Source organism: Bos indicus, chromosome 26, assembly GCF_029378745.1.
Source record: "Bos indicus isolate NIAB-ARS_2022 breed Sahiwal x Tharparkar chromosome 26, NIAB-ARS_B.indTharparkar_mat_pri_1.0, whole genome shotgun sequence".
NCBI classification, from domain to species: Eukaryota; Metazoa; Chordata; class Mammalia; order Artiodactyla; family Bovidae; genus Bos; species Bos indicus.
Window position 1 is genome coordinate 2,979,956 of NC_091785.1, and position 11,366 is coordinate 2,991,321.

General features: G+C 38.2%; 1 pseudogene; it reads right to left on the bottom strand.

Moving 5' to 3' along the window:
- Positions 1 to 7,557: 7,557 nt before the first annotated feature.
- Positions 7,558 to 8,856, bottom strand: LOC109579088 (S-phase kinase-associated protein 2 pseudogene; annotated as a pseudogene).
- Positions 8,857 to 11,366: the final 2,510 nt, after the last annotated feature.

Here is an 11,366-nt window from a genome sequence, read left to right on the forward strand (position 1 = left end):
ATTTCCTCTAATGGACCCACTGAATATATAACTGCAACAGAGCAATATCACTCTAGTATCTGGAGAAATCCAGATACTAGATGAATGACAAACGAGCATCTAAATATATAAAGTAAATATCAATGAATCTGAAGTGAAAAATAAATAGTAATAAATACTAGTAGGCGATTTCAATATGCCACATTAAAAAATGGATAGATCATTAAGACACTAAATCAATGAGAAACTATACTTTAACTACATATTAGATCAAACATATACATAACATTCTAACAGCAGCAGAATACACATTCTTTCTGAGGCACACATGGAACATTCTTCAGGCTAGATCATATATTAGGTCCAAAAAACAAGTGTTAATAACTTAAGAAAATTAAAATTATATTAAATATCTTTTTTTCTGGCCACAATGGTTTGAACCTCTAAATCAACTACAGGAGAAAAACTTTAAAAAATCCACTAATATGTGATGCTTAAACAGTATGCTAGTCAACAACCAATAAGTCATTGAAGAAATCAAAAGGGAAATAAAAAAATATATTTTTAGACAAAGGAAAATGGAAACACAAATTACCATAACTTATGAAATACAGCAAGAAGAAAAATTCCAAGAAAGAACTTTATAGCAATACATGTCTATATTAAGAAAAAAATTAAGATCTCAAATAGCATAACATTACATCTCAAGGAACTACAAAAGAAGGATAAATTAAGTCCGATATTTGTAAAAGGAAGTATAAAACAAAGATCAGTACAGAACTAAATGAAATAGAGACTAGAAAGATAATAGAAAATATCAATGAAACTAAGAAATTGTTTTTTAGGAATATAAAATTAACAAATCTTTACTTGAACTAAGAAAAAAGAGACAACACTTAAGTAAAATCAGAAATAAAAGAGAAAATGTTACAACTGATACCTCAGAAATACTAAGGAGCATAAAAGACTACTGTGAACAATTATAAGCCAATTAGTTAGGTAATCTGAAATAAACAGACAAATACAGAGAAACATATACAGAGAAACCTAGTAAGAATGAATTGTGACTGTAGGGCTTCCATGGTGGCTTAGATGGTAAAGGAACTGCCTGCAATGTAGGAGAACCAGGTCAGATCCCTGAATTGGGAAGAATACTTGGAGAAAAGAATGGCAACTCACTCCATTATTCTTGGAGTGAGGAGCCTGGAGGGCTGCAGTCCATAAGGTCACAAAGAGTCGGACAAAACTGAAGCGACTTAGCACACAAACACAAAATATGGAAACAACATAATCATCTGTTGAAAGATACATGGATAAAGAATATGTATACACATATATGCACACAATGTAATATTATTCAGCCTTATAAAAGAAGGAAAGTCTTCCATTTACAACAACATAGATGGAACTGGAGGATATTATGCTAAGTCAACTAAGCCAGACAAAGACAAACAGTGCATGGTATCACTATGTAAAACTGTAAAAAAGCTGAACTGATAGAAACAGATTTGAATGGGTCTTGCCATGGCTGAGTGGATGATGGCCGATAGTAGAGAGGGAAATAGGAAAAGTTTGGTAAAAGTGTACAGACTTTCACTTATAAAATAAAGTCTGATGACCTAAGTATAATGTAATGACTCTAGTTGATAATATTGTATAATTGAAATTTACTAATAGAACTTGGTTGTTCTCTCCCTTCCTGCACCCCAGGTTGTTCTCTCCCTACCTGCCCCCCAAGGTAAATATGTGAGGTAATGAACATGTTAATTAACTCAATGGTGGGAATCTTTTCACAATGTTTGCATTAACTAAATCATCACACAGAACCCTTTAAATATATTACAATTTTATTTGTCAATTATACCTCAGTAATGGAAAAAAGAGGAACAAAAAAGTCACAGTGTTCAAAACTTCCACTCTCCTAGAAACTATATAAAATCCCCAGAAAATTCATATTACATTTTAAAAAATCATTCTAATTTTTTTTTTTTAACAATTGAAATGTGAAGTGAGTTTGCATACAGCAGGGATCATTGGGTACAAAATTTTTGCTAGCCTAATTTTTTGCCTCAACTGTGATAAATGAAAAAAATAACTATATCAGTATAATTTTCCCAAACTCTCCATGAGAACACTTTACTTCCAGGCCAGGATTTCTATCTACCAATACCAATTACCTAGAAGATATTTTTTCAAGTATGTTATGTAGAAAAACATGAAAGAGTTTCTTTATCTTTTGAATATTCATGTTCACTCTGGTTTATCAGAACTATTGTGTGCCTTCATGATGTAACATGCCACATGCAAGTCAAATGGAGCTTTCAGTTATGAGTTTTTTAATTTGTTTCTTTAAGTCATATTTGTAACCACCAATAATGGTATCTTATTTTGCTTTTGTGTGTTTGTCCATGATTTGTATTTCAAATTGTAGTGTTAGGTAAATCAGTTGCAAAAAATCACATTCTTACAAAAGAGATGAGTAGCCAGCATTCATCAAAGAAACCTGAGAGTGGAGATGACAGAAAGGAAAGCTGGAGTACATCAGCAATCAAGGACATGATGACATTCTATAAATAAGTACTCAAAAGTGTGTGTTTCCTGTGTGATCTCCCAGCATATTCCTTCTTATTTTATTATGTCTTCTTTACCTTTAAGTAATGATCTATTAAAGTAATATCCAAAGGCAACCACTCATGCTTTTCTTAATCAGCAACATTAAGAATTACAAATGGACTGCAAGGAGATTCAACTAGTCCATCCTGAAGGAAATCAGTCCTGAATATTCATGTAAGGACTGATGTTGAAGCTGAAACTCCAATATTTTGGCCACCTGATGTAAAGAGCTGACTCATGTGAAAAGACCCTGATGCTGGGAAATATTGAAAGTGGGAGAAGAAGGGGATGACAGAGGATGAGACGGTTGGATGACATCACCGACTCAATGGACATGAGTTTGAGTAAATTTGGGGAGTAGATGATGCACAGGGAGGCCTGGTGTGCTGCAGTCAATGGGGTCACAAAGAGTCGGGCACGACTGAGCGACTGAACTGAACTGAATGAAGTATAACTGACCAGTAAAAAACCGTGCATAATTAAAAAGAAATTACAAATGAAGGTCATAACTAATATTCATTAATTTATGCTAATAGCTATTTCTTAGACACCTACTTTAATGAATCAAACTTTGAACTAAATATATTACATTCTTTTTGCTGTTAATAGGTTCAAAATATGTCTATATCTTAAAGAGAGGGAAACTGAGGCTCAGAGAAAATAAGTAGCATCTTTAAAATAACTTTTTTTTTTTTTTTGATGAAGCAGGGATTCAAATTCAAGACTCTGACTCCAGTACCTAGTTTGTTTTTCTCTACATGATGTGGGCTCAAATTAAGTCTAAATACAAAAGAAGTAATTCCTTAAAAGGATGAGTGCTGATGCTGCTAAGTCACTTCAGTCGGGTCCGATTCTGTGCAACCCTATAGACGGCAGCCCACCACACTCCCCCATCCCTGGGATTCTCCCGGCAAGAACACTGGAGTGGGTTGCCATTTCCTTCTCCAATGCATGAAAGTGAAAAGTGAAAATGAAGTCGCTCAGTCGTGTCCGACCCTCAGCGACCCCATGGACTACAGGCTTCCAGGCTCCTCCATCCATGGGAGTTTCCAGGCAAGAGTACTGGAGTGCGGTGCCATTGCCTTCTCCGTAAAAAGATGAGTATTCAGTAGTAATAATTTAATAGAACTGCTAATAGTAAAGCTATTATTTTCTAAGCACCTTCTGGAAACTTATTTTTGTGAGGAAAAGTATATCTAATACCACTTTTTAATTTTAGGAGCTCATTAAACTAAACTTCCTAAGTGGTTCTACTTTCAGAATTCCTTACCTCTTTTCTTTCAGTATTCTTCTGCTTAAATGCTAGTGCAGAGATTAAAACAAACTAGTAAAATATGGTGGCAAAGTGCTATTATTAAAAACACGTGAAAGAGGGTGATGAGGGAGTGCTAGCTGTGGAGGGGTGTTTTCAAAGGATGATGTGTTGATCTGAAAATTTTTTAAATAGGGGCTACAAAAGTTTGTTATCCTGAGGAACTGAAAAGATAGAGTTATCTCATACTGACATAGAGCAAAATGGTGTGAAGTGGAGATTTGGGCTACATACCTAGGAATTCAAAAGCAAAAAGAAGTGATTATTTAACAAATCAAATATAAAGGCTATATCCATTAAATGACTGTGTAATTACTCAAATGGAAATCATCTGTTAAAATACATAACCTTTATCAGAACCTTGAGGTCTCATTGTAGAATCACCAAATAAGAAAAAAATTATTTGGACTGTAATTTTAATATGTTCATTTAATTCTAAAGGAGATCAGCCCTGGGTGTTCTTTGGAAGGAATGATGCTAAAGCTGAAACTCCAGTACTTTGGCCACCTCATGCGAAGAGTTGACTCATTGGAAAAGACTCTGATGCTGGGAGGGATTGGGGGCAGGAGGAAAAGGGGACGACAGAGGATGAGATGGCTGGATGGCATCACCAACTCGATGGGCGTGAGCTTGAGTGAACTCCGGGAGTTGGTGATGGACAGGGAGGCCTGGCCTGCTGCAATTCATGGGGTCGCAAAGACTCGGACACGACTGAGCGACTGAACTGAACTGAATTTACAAACTTTGACTAATGTTGCTTGCAGGAATTTTTTTTTTTTTTTAATTCACAGCTTCAATATTTGTCTTTGTTATGTCAATTTCTTCTGTTACTTGGAAAGAAAAAATGTAACTTCTGTGCTTCTGCTCAATTTGCTGTGAAGTTAAAACCACTCTAAAAAATGCTGCCTGTCTAAATTCATTTACCTGAATTTTATATTCATTACATTTTGTATTTAAAAAAACTGGGAGTCATATATTTGACAAAGTAAAATTTTGTCCCTATTACATAATAATCACTAGTTCAGTTCAGTTGCTCAGTCGTGTCAGACTCTTTGCGACCCCAAGGACTACAGTGTGCCAGGCTTCCCTGTCCATCACCAACTCCCAGAGCTTGCTCAAACTCATGTCCATTGACTCGGTGATGCCCTCCAACCATCTCATCCTCTGTCATCCCCTGCTCTTACTGCCTAAAACTTTCCCAGCATCAGTGTCTTTTCCAATGAGTCAGTTCTTCACAGCAGGTGGCCAAAATATTGGAGCTTCAGCTTCAGCATCAGTCCTTCCAATGAGTATTCAGGATTGATTTCCTTTAGGAGGAACTGGTTTGATCTCCTTGCAGTCCAAGGGACTCTCAAGAGTCTTTTCCAACACCACAGTTCAAAAGCATCAATTCTTCGGTGCTCAGATTCCCTTATGGTCCAACTCTCACATCCATACATGACTACTGGAAAAACCATAGGTTTGACTGGATGGACATTTGTCAGCAAACTTAATATCTCTACTTTTTAATATGCTGTCTAGGTTGGTCATAACTTTTCTTCCAAGGAGTAAGCGTCTTTTAATTTCATGGCTGCAGTCACCATCTGCAGTGATTTTGGAGCCCAAAAAAATAGTCTGTCACTGTTTCCACTGTTTCCCCATCTATTTGCCATGAAGTCATGAGACTGGATGCCATGATCTTCATTTTTTGAATGTTGAGTTTTAGCCAGCTTTTTCACTCTCCTCTTTCACTTTCATCAGAAGCTTTTTAGTTCTTCACTTTCTGCTATAGGGTGGTGTCATCTGCATATCTGAGCTTACTGATATTTCTCCTGGAAATCTTGATTCCAGCTTGTGCTTCATCCAGCCCAGCATTTCTCATGATGTACTCTGTACATAAGTTAAATAAGCAGGGTGAAAATATACAGCCTTGACATACTCCTTTCCCAATTTGGAACCAGTCCATTGTTTCATGTCAGGTTCTATCTGTTGCTTCTTGACCTGTCTGTATACAAAGATTCTTTCATGTAACCTCACAGGACAAAAAATTCTTACTACCTGCTTTAAATTTTCAAAATTGCTTTTAGTACTTTTCTTAGAATATTCCACAATTATTTCTATGTAGATTATATTTTTTTCTAAAATCACCATAACAATCCCATTGAAAGATTTTTGGCATGAAAAATATGTATTTTTGTACTTGATTAAAAAATATGTATATATATAAAATCTAAACTGAGATAACTGAAAAGTGAAATATCATGGTGTAATTTTAGTTTTCAACTTCATAACATAAACTGTTCTTGCTATTTACATTGGCTACCTCCTAATTAATTATTGTTACTTGTGTGAATATTTTATAACTTAACTGAAATATATTTAGCTACACATATTAGCAGAGAAGGAAATGGCACCCCACTCCAGTACTCTTGCCTGGAAAATCCCATGGGCAGAGGAGCCTGGTAGGCTACAGTCCATGGGGTCGCTAAGAGTCGGACACAACTGAGTGATTTCACTTTCACTTTTCACTTTCATGCATTGGAGAAGGAAATGGCAACTCACTCCAGTGTCCTTGCCTGGAGAATCCCAGGGATGGGGGAGCCTGGTGGGCTGCCGTCTATTGGGTTGCACAGAGTTGGGCACAACAGAAGTGACTTAGCGGTAGCAGTAGCACACATATTAGTGTACAGTTGGATTAGTTTTCACATATGTATGCACTCATGAAATCATCATCCCAATCAAGATAAATGTATTAATCATCATGAAACAATTGTAATCCCTCTCTCTCCCTATTAAGTATTAGTCGCTCAGTCATGTCCAACTTTTTGTGACCCCATGGACTGTAGCCCGCCAGGCTCCTCTGTCCATGGGATTCTCTAGGCAAAAATACTGGAGTGGGTTGCCATTTCCTCCTCCAGGGGACCTTCCCAACTGTACATAAAGGAGACTTCATTAATGTGCATTAGAGGATACCCTAGGTTAACTGTCATAGAAAACTGTCTCTTGAGCCTTTACATTCTATACCAATTCTACACCTCTGGTTGGCCAACTGTTTGTTTCTTTATTTAGGTTTTAAGGTGAATGACCTGGGGCTATTTGTTTCCATCAACCTGACTGCAAATATAAAGGTACAGTTGAAATGTCTATTTTTCTTGCCATCCTCAGAAGAGAGTGCTGCAGATCTACTCTATGATTCTCATTCTTGTCAGCTTACAATACAAATAGCTTATTATTTTTTGCAACCTATGTCTTATAATAAAGCAGTGCTGAAAAATTAAATAGAAGAATGTTCAGTTGCCATATAGGCTACGAAAATGATTTGCTGGTAGTGATTTTTAAGCTTGATTCTAGATAGATTTATGAAGAATGGCACTTGGAAGACATGGTTCAAATTTTGCTATTTAAGGTATCTTGAAATTATAGGCTCACTCTCCCTAAAATTTCAAAAAGCGTAGAGCTGAGGCTCTTAAGGGTATAGCAGTGATAACAGCTTTCATAGTCATTTCTAAAAAGCAACACTTCATAGTTTTCTGTCTCCAGTGGTTCTCTAATATACTTGTAGAAGGAAGGCAACAGAAAACCAAGAATAAAAATAGCTGAGCTCTCCACAATTGGGCTTCCTGCTTACTTTCCCTGTTCAAAAAAAGAGGAGACACCATCTTGCAATAGAGGCTTCATAGGCAACTGGGCTTCTCCAGTGACAGTAGGCATTTGATGCCCCATATCTCTGCTTCTTCTTGTTGCCAATGGTTGGCCTGGCGATGGTGGTGAAATGGGAGCAATTAATCTGTAGATGAGGGAGGGCTTCCTTTAACAGTTGAAGGGTACCATCTGGTACAATTCCAAAGACTTGTAGTGTTTTTAATGTGGGAATTTCTCCAAGTTCAAGTAAAGTTTCAGGTATTATGTCATAGCACCGACTGAGTGATAGGTGTTGGAGGTAATCGAGTTGGTAAAATTCTGGAAAGCAGTCATTTTTCAGCATGACACTATCACTTAAGTCTAGGTGGACAAGGTTGGGACATCTTCCAACTAAGGTAGAGACATCTGATCTCTGCAGATTCTTTCGGTACCCGCTGAGCTTCAGCTGGGTGATAGTCTCTGACACATGTGCAACAGCCACCTGTACAGGCTTTTCAGTGAAATCATAGCACCAAGAGAGGTTCAGTTCATCCAATCTGGAACGGTTGCTCAGCAAAGTCTTCAGGGCAGATTCAGAGAATCCAGAACACCCAGAAAGGTTTAGTCGCGGTAAATTTGTGTTCTGAGCAAGATTATCAACAACCGGATCTGAAAGTTGGAGGCCTTCCAGGCTGAGATTCTGCAACTTGGAGCAGTGAGACAGAAGGCCGTGCAGGGTAGACGCATAGATCACAGAGTTCGACAGGTCTAGGCGCTGTAGTCGGAAAGGGCTGAAATGATCAACTGACGGTTGGTCCATAAATGATCGTGGACAGCGGAAGGCAACCACCCCTCGGGACAAAAGCCGACCAACCACATCTGGGTAGAGGTTTCTGCCCACGAGGTCTACAGTCTTGCCAGAGAGACTCGTCAAACTCTAGATGATACCATCTCTTACAAACACTGGAGACTTTCAGGAGTTCAGGGAGGCACAGACAGGAAAAGATTCCTAAGAGCAGCTCGTCTGGAAGGGAGTCCCAAGAAACACCTGGAAAGTTCTCTAGGTTTAGCTTAGGTCTGCGGACAATCACAAAGTCCTTGTCATTCCCTTTGCTTTTCAGCCGTTTTCGTGGGGGGCTTTGTGGGTGGCCCAGGTTTGAAAGCAGTTCCTGGGGGATGTTCTCACTGTCTACCTCCTCCTTCTCCAGGGCGGAGACCCCCGTGCCTGAAAGCAGTTCAGAAGTCTTGCTAGAATACCATCCCCACGTGAAACTGGTGGTAACGTTGCTACTCTGGTCAGGTATCTCCTGGAGGTGTTTCCTGTGCATGGCGTCTGCAGGTTCGGGAGTTTTAAATGCATGCATTAATTGCAGAGGTGCCTGCCTCCCGGATTCCCGCTTTGGCGCGCGTACTTTCTGTCAACATGGGTTTGTTTGTATTTTCTGTTATATTATGTATTTGAATTAGATAATATATACTTTTTTTCTTTTTGGTTTGACTTCTTTGACTCAACTTAATCTCAAAATTTGAGATATACCATATTGTTGTGCTTATTCTTTTCTATTCCACTTAATTGTATTTTAGTTTTAATTCATTATATAGACATACCTTAATTCTTTCATTAAGTCATTTGTTAACTGACACTTGCACTGTTTCTGGTTTTTAGCTGTTATGAATAAATACGTTGTGATCTTTTTTTGTAAAATCTTTGTATGTACATGTGTCTTCATTTTTTTAATATAAATTTATTTATTTTAATTAGAGGCTAATTACAATATTGTATTGGTTTTGGCATACATCAACATGAATCCACGATGGGTGTACACCTGTTCCCCATCCTGAACCTCCTCCCACCTCCCTTCCCCTACCATCCCTCTGGGTCATCCCAGTGCACCAGCCCCGAGCATCCTGTATCATGCATTGAATCTGGACTGGTGATTTGTTTCACATATGATATTATACATGTTTAAATGTCATTCTCCCAAATCATCCCACCCTCGCCCTCTCCCACAGAGTCCAAAAGACTGTTCTATACATCTGTGTCTCTTTCCCTGTCTCACATACTGGGTTATCATTACCATCTTTCTAAATTCCATATATATGCATTAGTATACTGTATTGGTGTTTTTCTTTCTGGCTTACTTCACTCTGTATAATAGGCTCCAGTTTCATCCACCTCATTAGAACTGATTCAATTGCATCGATTCAAATGCATTCAACTGATTTAAATGCATTCTTTTTAATGGCTGAGTAATACTCCATTGTGTATATGTACCACAGCTTTCTTATCCATTCATCTGCTGATGGACATCTAGCTTGCTTCCATGTCCTGGCTATTATAAACAGTGCTGCGATGAACATTGGGGTACACGTTTCTCTTTCTATTCTGGTTTCCTCAGTGTGTATGCCCAACAGTGGGATTGCTGGGTCATACGGCAGTTCTATTTTCCATTTTAAGGAATCTCCACACTGTTCTCCATAGTGGCTGTACTAGTTTGCATTCCCACCAACAGTGTAAGAGGGTTCCCATTTCTCCACACCCTTTCCAGCATTTATTGCTTGTAGATTTTTGGATAGCAGCCATTCTGACTGGTGTGAAATGGTACCTCATTGTGGTTTTGATTTGCATTTCTCTGATAATGAGCGATGTTGACCATCTTTTCATGTGTTTGTTAGCCATCTGTATGTCTTCTTTGGAGAAATATCTGTTTTGTTCTTTGGCCCATTTTTTTGATTGGGCCATTTATTTTATTGGAATTGAGCTGCAGGAGTTGCTTATATATTTTTGAGATTAATTATTTGTCAGTTGCTTTGTTTGCTATTGTTTTCTCCCATTCTGAAGTCTGTCTTTTCATCTTGCTTATAGTTTCCTTTGTTTTGCAGAAGCTTTTAAGTTTAATTAGGTCCCATTTGTTTATTTTTGCTTTTATTTCCAATATTCTGGGAGGTGGGTCATAGAGGATCATGCTGTGATTTATGTCGGAGAGTGTTTTGCCTATGTTATCCTCTAGGAGTTTTATAGTTTCTGCTCTTACGTTTAGATCTTTAATCCATTTTGAGTTTATTTCTGTGTATGGTGTTAGAAAGTATTCTGCTGCTGAGTCACTTCAGTCGTGTCCAAACCTGTGCGACCCCGTAGACAGCAGCCCAGAAGGATGCTCTGTCCCTGGGATTCTTTAGGCAAGAACACTGGAGTGGGTTGCCATTTCCTTCTCCAATGCATGAAAGTGAAAAGTGAAAGTGAAGTCGCTCAGTTGTGTACGACTCTTAGCGACCCCGTGGACTGTAGCCTACCAGGCTCCTCTGCCCATGGGATTTTCCAGGCAAGAGTACTGGAGTGGGGTGCCATTGCCTTCTCCGAGAAAGTGTTCTAGTTTCATTCTTTTACAAGTGGTTGACCAGTTTTCCCAGCACCACTTTTTAAAGAGATTGTCTTTAATCCATTGTGTATTTTTGCCTCCTTTGTCAAAGATAAGGTATCCATATGTGCGTGGATTTATCTCTGGGCTTTCTATTTTGTTCCATTGATCTATATTTCTGTCTTTGCACCAGTACCATACTGTCTTGATGACTGTGGCTTTGTAGTAGAGCCTGAAGTCAGTCAGGTTGATTCCTCCAGATCCATTCTTCTTTCTCAAGATTGCTTTGGCTATTCGTGGTTTTTTGTATTTCCATACAAATTGTGAAATTATTTGTTCTAGCTCTGTGAAAAATACGGTTGGTAACTTGATAGGAATTGCATTGTATCTATAGATTGCTTTGGGTAGTATACTCATTTTCACTATATTGATTCTTCCAATCCGTGAACAGGTATATTTCTCCATCTATTAGTGTCCTCTTTGATTTCTTTCACCAGGGTTGT